We start from the raw sequence: 8,477 nt of genomic DNA, 5'->3' as shown, positions 1-8,477 counted from the left end.
TGGGAAAAAAAAAAATACAGAAGAAAGGAAGTTTGAAATACCCAACCTGTTCCTTAGGAAAAGGGGGTGGGTTTCGTGAGGTTGTTGAGACAGTGAAGGAACCGGGGGGGGGGGGGGGGGCGAAGGAGAAGGGGAGTGAGTTGTGCGCCCACACACATTTGCACCAACCACTTGAGGGGGAGATGGGGTTGAGATCTGAGATTTTGGTTGATCTATCTGACACTTGCCCAACCATCCATCCATCTTTGTTCGCCCTACTTTTTGGAGGAGGCTAAACGCGGTAGGTAGGGTCACCCACTAAGGGCCTGCTGTACAGGAAGGATAAGACGACAAGTTGGATTCCTCCGAGCCTGGCTGGGATTTTTGGCTTGCGTGTGTGGGAAGGTCATGTGTAGGGGTTGATGACTACGAGATTTGGGGGTACGGGGAAGAATGAGTGGGTGTAACGTGTCACGCTTTTAACAGACTGCAGCTTCGGCCGAGTCGTCGTCGAGGGTCAGTTGTTTGATAGTACACAGGTACCAACAGTAAGTGACTACCTACTGGACAAGGCTCTGGGTGGAAGTTGCCGTTTGATGTTTTGGTATCTGCTTTGGGGGAGACCGAAGAAAAGTGATACGTGACAAAAGTTGAGCAGCTGAAGAGAAACACCGGTACTGAAAAGACAATGAGAGGTCTGTTGAGACAATGCATATGACCATCTTTAACGGACAAGGCCTGCAGGGCAGTGATGGTGGCTTATGCGACAAAACAACAAGAAAGTGACAAATATTTATGATACTGACATCTCGCATTCAGAGGTGAGGCAACTGATGGGGGGTTATACGACGTACGTTGGGATGGGTAGGGGAGGAGCTGGTGAATAACACGGCTACTTGGCTTCAATTGTGGGGGAACGGAAAAGTCGGCTCATTATTATCAGGGGGAAGGAGGGGGAGTAAGTGAGGGTGCTAGGGGTTTCGATTCACCGCCAGTGACCGCCATAGGGAAGACGGCCCGAAAAGTATGTTGCCAGTAGGTATTATTGATGCTTGGGTTTTTTTTGGTCGAGATGTGGTTGAGATCTTCGATCCCGGAGTGGCACCGCCTCTCTCTCGTGCTTTGCTGTGTTGTTGCATGGTCTTCGCACTCGGCAAAGCAGCGCCTCACATTAAGTGCACTACTCAGTCGGGGTATGCCGTCTGTTGTATGGAACCTTGAAAGCATCAGACAAAAGCCAGGCTGCAGTATAGGTAGTCTTGTCCTGTCCAGGAGTGCATAGCTACCAGGATGTCTTTGGGACATATATTTAGAAACTCACACAAAACGTTACTTCCGTTCTGTCTTCGGAAAAAGAAAGAGAAAAAAAAGATTAAAAAAGGGGGAGGAGGTCACACACACACGGCAGTAGGTAACATGCTTTGCTCGGCTTTCTCTCTGCGTGTTGTTCGGCGCGGCACGGGGTTTTGCGGAATGTGAGCTGTCAAATTGCACAATTTCCTTTCTCAACCTTTCTCCAAAAAGACCAAATCTGCGGAGATGTGGCGTGCTTTCCTCTCTGCGGTTGTTACTGGACGGGGGTTATGGTTTGATACATCTTATGAGAGAGCCCTTTACTTGTAGTTACTTTGTTGGTGTAGTGGGTGGTCAGTTAGTTGCAGTCGGATGTCCGTTGTCGTTGCCGTTGTTGTTGCCGTTGTTGTTGTTGTTGTTGTTGTTGTTGTTGTTGTTGTTGTTGTTGTTGTTGTTGTTGTTGTTGTTGTTGTTGTTGTTGTTGTTGTTGTTGTTGTTGTTGTTGTCCCTCGTGAATAATAACGGGGAGATATCCCCCTCGGCATCGGCACAAGATGTTAGTATAAATCAGCCTTATTGGGTCGATCGCAGCAATCGGATGGCTGGATTGGGGCTTTACAGGAGGGGGCTTGATGCAGAGGTGAGAAGGGGTCTGAGAACTTTGTAAAAACTTCGTGGTTGTTCGCCGGTCTCCTCATGTCTCTTGGTGTCGAAGGTGATGAGGGCTTTGTGAGATGAGCGGTCTTGGGTGCATCGTGAGTGCATATTTTGAGGTTATGGCTGACTTAGGCAATGAGATACCTGGTGTTGTTATTTGCTGCCGCATCTAATGAAAGAGTGTCATGGGTGAGAGGGATATACAAACTCCTGGTGATGAGTCAGGCCGCAGGTTGTAGTGTGGTGTACCTTATGTTGTTGAAGAGATGTTGACATTTGACACCAGCATGCAACTCACATTCTCCCCCCCTTCTTTCCATCTCTTGCCCTTTGCAGTGTGTTCATCGTCACACCTCCTGTTCATTACCTTACCCAATAGATCTCTCGCCTCTCGCGGCCCTTCCCTTTCTGACTTTTCTTTGTGCTTCTCTCAAGGTGGTATTTTGGGCTTTGTGTAACCCGACATATCAGATGCAAAGCAAGCCCATGCAGAAGGCTATCTTTTCAGTTCAGAACCATCAGGCGGTCTGACAAAACCGAGCTTGCCAAAGCAGGTGTTGCTGTCTCTGTCATATCTGCTATCGGAGTTATGCACCGGAGCAATGCCGTTGTTTTTAGATGTCCCCGTGAGAACTAACGTGAGCTAACGTGAGGAAGGGTCATGTGAGCTTATCCAGCCCTACAACTTGTCTTGTTGGGTGAGAATAGATGCTTGAAACGGGTGAGGCTGAGATGAGTAGGGGACAGGTTGGTCAGCCGTGTTTCTTTGCGTAAAGGAGCAACATCATGTGTGACAAGCGGCAATATGAGGTATCAATGTCATTGTTTTGTATCGCCGTTGCATTTATTATTGTCAAAGAAGAACTCTGCAGTAGGTATAGTAGCGAGTGACAGTTGTAGCTTTGTTGCCGTAGCTTCCTTATCAGCGGGCAGCAAGTGTGTCAGTCAGTGTCACGCATGGTGGTAGGCGTTGATGGATATAATGGTGAATGTGGGGGAGTGCAGCTGTATCAGGAAGGCTGGCTGTGGGTTAGGTTGGTTGGTTTGGTTGGTTGGTTGGTATCCTGTAGTACGGGTACAACACCCCCCTGAAGGAAGAATACTAGAGATGGCCAAAGATATCAGATTTGGCTTTGGCACGTGGAGTGGGTGGTGGTGAGGTGGTTACGCCAGCCAGCAGTGAGGCGGTTGAGGTTGTTGTAAGAGGCCTCGGCATATCGTGTCACTCTTGTTCTCCGTGACAGAGCCCGAGATTGAAGTCTTGAGATGATCTCGGTTGCTTCCGAAGATGATGGCTGGTTGGGGCTGATGGATGCCTCATCATCGTGCGCGGACTGCGGACTGCGGACGACTGCACCGCCTGGCAGGCTTCGTCAACTGCCGCCGTGTTTCTTCTTTTCGGATGGATTCCAAGTCCACGGAGGATATTCCGCTGGTTGGTTGGCACGTCGTCGGGGGTCGGAGGTCGGTCTTGCTCCTGTAGGAAGCAGCTTGAAGCTGCACGGTATCTTCACCGCTGCTCCACATCATTCGAATTGGGACAGGCTTGCATGACACGTCAGTAAGATTGAGACTGGAAATGCTACGCTATCGCCGTAAGTGATGTGCTTTTTGTTATCGTATTTCATGCGTTCAGCGCTTGCTCTTGTTCGGGAAGAGAAAGAACCAGGGCGGGAATTGCAAACGATAAGACCGGATACCCCGGGCAGCTCCGGCCCGAGCGAGCGGTGGACGGCCATAAGGCAAAGAACCTGTGTTTGAGTGCCGGAAATGGGACGGAGGTTACAGTTGCATATTTTCTTGCTTTGGTTAGTCCTTGGTATGATCAACTTTGCGCAAGCGACTGTTCCAATCCAAGGTTCTGTTTTCCAAGGTTGGACCCGACACCATGTTTCCAGCGTCACGGCAAAAAAAGAAAAAAAACAGTGACTGACTGCTGCTTTGATCTTCCCTCAGACAAAGTGAAATAAGGCGTCGTGTATCACGGCAGATGAGAGCCAAGTGCATTCGTGCAGTTTCCTCCCATGTCATGAATCATTGGGCGACTGGGGGCTGGATGTAGGATCGTGCTTCTACCTACACATATGCTACGGTCCTTTCTTGAACTGTACATATGTGGCCGGGTGACACGACAGGTAGGCCGCATGGTCCCGCATGAGTCTACTCGGGGAGACTAGAAGGAAAGGGGAAGGGGGTGGTGACCGTACCCGATGGCAGCCTGGTCTGCTTCTCCGGGAGAGTAAGCAGGAGTGATATTTTGAGATTTTGGTTGATCTGATCAGGAAGGTTTGGGATGGGATGGATGGAGCGGGCGGGTAGGTATGAGGGAGGGAACGACGATGAGGGATACACAGCATCACTTTTGCACTTTTACTTGCCTGTGCTGGAACCAGCAAAGAAAATATCGCTGCAAGTACGATGGTTTTCGTGGCTCCCTGTGTGAGGGCTGTGTGATTGGCTGTATTTCGGAAGCAATGTAGGTAATGGTTGCCTTCTTTCTTTCTGTGCCTTTCATCCCCTGCCAGCCCGGCCAGTCTTATCGTCTTGCCAATATTGTCTTTCCCGACAGCGAGGTACCTGCCCCGGGTGCTGCATCTTGCATTTCTCATTTTTTTTCCTTCCTTTTTCTAGCCCCTGATTGTGATTCGTCGAGAAATGATTAGAGCGGTAGCCACCGAGGTCGGAGGTCAAACTCGGGGCTTACTCCGGCTTTTCTTTGCTGCCATCTGGCTTTGCTTTGTTGGACAGATCGTCCCGACAGTCTGGACCAAACGTTGTCCGAGGCCGGGAGTAATTTTGCTCGGGAATATCACCGGATTTCGTCATAGATGCAATGCTCGAGGTGTTGAGATGTTCCCGGTCTTTGTTTGAGTGTCGTCAGATGGCTGACTGATGATAGCAAACCTGTGTGTTACAAATTCTAGCTGATTACAAAACCAAAGGCTCGGAGATATCATGAGGAGGCCTCGGTGTTGGTCGGTAGGCTGTCGGGAATTAGGGAGTGGCATGTGTCGTCGGTAGCACTCATTTGTGCCCGGGTTACACGAGGTCTCGGATCACTTTCAGTCAACATTGCCGATGCCGAGTAGACTGGTCTGGGCTAGGCTGAACAGAGACAATTGCGTGTCTGATGCAGAAAACTCTTACTTGCAGACCTGTTTCGTTGGAAAGTTTGGTTTAAGGGAGACCACCGGTGAAGACGGGAACGAAGGGACGAGGTGAGAAGTACCGGTGAGGCGACCGGGTTCTGAATACCTGCTTAAACTGCCTGGTACTTTCTATCCCGATTCCAAGATCATCACGGGCTGGGCAAGGGCAGCTTCACTGCTACACTAGGTGTGAGACCAGCGGTGAAGAACGCCAGAGATAATGAAAGAACGGGCACGGGACGGATGGTGCCGGTACGGGTCGCTCTCGGTCGGTAAAGGGTAGCAACAGGTTGCAGGTTTGGGCAGCGAGGCAGGAGGTGAGACATGTCGTTGTGATGCCCTCGAATGTGTGCTGTCTGTATACCGGTCCCGACAATTGTTGAGAGTAGTTTCGGTACCTTGAGAGAGAAAGGCCAAGTACCCCTGAGTCTAGAACCCTGAACCTTGATCATGCCAACGACATGAGAGACATGATCCGGCCTAGTCGGTAGCTGGGAATCATGATTCAAACAATGTTTGGTGTGGTCTGGAGTCTGTATTTGTCGAGTATTTTCGATGAACCCTGACCTTGTCATGAGAAAGTGACAAGCAAGACACTCGGATGCGGCTAGAACCAAAATCAGCCAGCACAGAATGACGGACTTGAGAAGAATCATGCAAGCAACTGGCCAGTGGACCCTTGAACCTTGAGCTCATCATGGACCGATAGTGCTGGCAGCCAAGCAAGACGAGACAGCGACACATGAGGCTACCTTATCGAAGCAGAATGATTTGCTTGTGACCTTGAGCCTGGCCTTGATGGCCTCGAAGATGCAAGCACCTAGCCGAGATTCCCTGAGCGTGATACGTGACTCAACAACAGCCGCCGATGAGACATACGACGGTCAAGACATGGCGCCTCTGACATCGTTCTTAGATATACCTTGATAGCCTCGAGCAGTCATGAAAGAATGCACCCAGCCGTCGCGGGGTTGACCCCTTGACAGGGCGGCGAGGTTCTCGCTTTCGCGTTCTGAAGCAAGCAGGTAACCGCGAAGCAAACGTCATCTTGGAGCGGTCAAAAAGAAGATAGCCAGGATGGAGATGGAGAGGGTGGCATTTGGATGAGGGATATGGCTACCCGCATAATTTCCCCTCTCCTGCCGAGCAAAGTCTCAGTATCTGACAACGACAGGCGACTGACAAGACAGTCGACAGGAGGGACAGAGACATTTGAGGCGTTTTGTCTCTTTTCCTGCGCGGGGGTTGCAGGAAGAAAGGAGCGGTCAATGAGGAGGGGCGTGAAGCTTGACTGGCCTGGGGAGGGCACACAAGCAAGGATGGGGGTATGATCAAGCAGCGGGTACTTGCAGTGAGTTGATAGATTTGGATGTTTTTAGATTGATGGGCAGGGAAGCTCCTTGTGGCTTTCAATATTTTCCCCACATCATAGGATGGATGGGTGGTGTTGAACAAGGCGTGTTGGAAGCATTGTGGTAAAGTGAGGCGAGGAGACGACAGGGGGGAATGGTGGGTCTGCTCAGGGGTAATGTTTCCAAACAAACAAAGTCAGCAGGCTGGACATACTGCTTGAGATTGACCCTGTGTACGAGCACATAGATAAGTTGCTCAGATAATCTGGGGAAGAGGTGGCACAGGGTTCAGGTAGGTATCACAAGTAAACTGGGAATGAGTAACACCGAGAGGTCATCAGCTGCAAAGGCGCTGCAAAGTGAGGACCTTGATGGCTTTGGGACTTTGCAGCAGCAAGCGGCAGTTCATCATTCTTTGAGTCTGCTCTCTTGGTATGCATGCAGGTATGTAACTCGCATCAATGCCCAATTGCTTTTGCATCTGAGGATAGACATGAGACGGATTTCCTGTTTCGGTATTGGCTCTCTCGCGTCAAGTATCGTGGACTTTGGCATGGCAGCTATCACTCTGTGCTGTACTACCTGTGAAAGGACGGACATACCCGACCATACCTAATCTTTGACCTGCTTCTTTCGGTGGTGAGCAACTTTGATGATGGCTGCTGGTGGGCTCATTTATTCGCACTATGCCATCTCTGCGTCTCTACATTCTTGCAGCTTGCCTCAGTCCAAGCCTGCTTACCGACGAACAGATGGAGGCTTCTGTCTTGTCATTTCAACCACTCACTCTCGCCCTCACCCCTCCACGTCGAATAGGCCTCTCAACTATCTTTCAAGGCCTATTGTTTATCTTTTCAAGACCCTCCAACTATCTATACAAGCCTATCAAGTATCTTTTGAAGCATAGTTTAAAATATAATATACGTCAACCTACTTTTACAGTACGAAGCTCTTCATCCACAACATACCCTCCTTGTTCAGCTGTTATGTATGTATATAAACTACGCATGCATCATGTCGGTATATCACCGTTTGTGAATGGACGGTTCCCCTCCCAGCCCCCTTTCTTTCCCCTGGTTTGCATATGCTCATTTCTTCTTTTGATCTGTTGTGTGATCCTTTTTGAGGGGAAACAATCCTTTGAAGCTGATTGGCTGAACAAAAGAGCGAAAGAACAGAAAAAAGAAGGAATAATGCCGGCCGTTCCGATCAGCGAGATGCAACTTGCCGGCCCGAGGCTTGGAGGTGTTCTATTCTCTCGGGTCACACAAGGCTTCCTGCCTCGACATGGATGGGCCAGCCAGCGCGGTGAAATATTGCTTTGTTTGCCGGTGACTTTGTTTCAGAGCCAGCTCGGATCATGGCCTTGGCTGTTGTCGGATCAGGAAAAAGTGAAGCTGGAATATATTGCTTGCTGATCTGTGCTTGTGTATAGTAGTCGGTGAGTCGGTGTGGCTATTCTGGGAGACCGGGCAAGGCGGACATGTATCAAGGTGAAGACAATCTCGTCTCAGAGGACGCTGCAGAAATGGCCGCATTGTCTCTCAGAGCAACAAGGTAAACAGACGGCACGATTTAGCCGGAGAAGTGATACCTCGCAGCTGTTTGCTTCTTTTCACATAGATCTCGTAATTCTTTTTCTTCGACAGTAAGAGGCTCCTCGATCCTAACATGCACATGAGATGAATCCCATCTCACGTTTCCAAATCCCATAGAGCAAGAACAGACCCAGCACAATGGATGAAGTGGGTACGCTACGGTTACGGGAACGGATGCGGTAGCGGTAGCGGAGAAAAGAAGGCAACGGGTCCTATCCCTCCCCCGTGGACCCATAGACAAGAAACGGACAGCGGAAGGAAGGGAGGGAGGGAGGGAATAAAATCGACCGACGGATCTTTTTCTGACTACCCCTTACCCGCTCTCTCTCCAATCTCCTCTCATCACACCTCATCCCAGTGCCCACACCCCATGTCTTGCTGTCTCCTCATAATTCTCTCAAAAGCAACACAAAAAGCGCGCAGCTGACAACTTACTTTCCAGCACAATG

The sequence above is a fragment of the Podospora anserina genome, chromosome 2, assembly GCF_000226545.1.
Source record: "Podospora anserina S mat+ genomic DNA chromosome 2, supercontig 2".
Classification (NCBI taxonomy): Eukaryota; Fungi; Ascomycota; class Sordariomycetes; order Sordariales; family Podosporaceae; genus Podospora; species Podospora anserina.
This window is presented reverse-complemented; position numbering follows the sequence as displayed.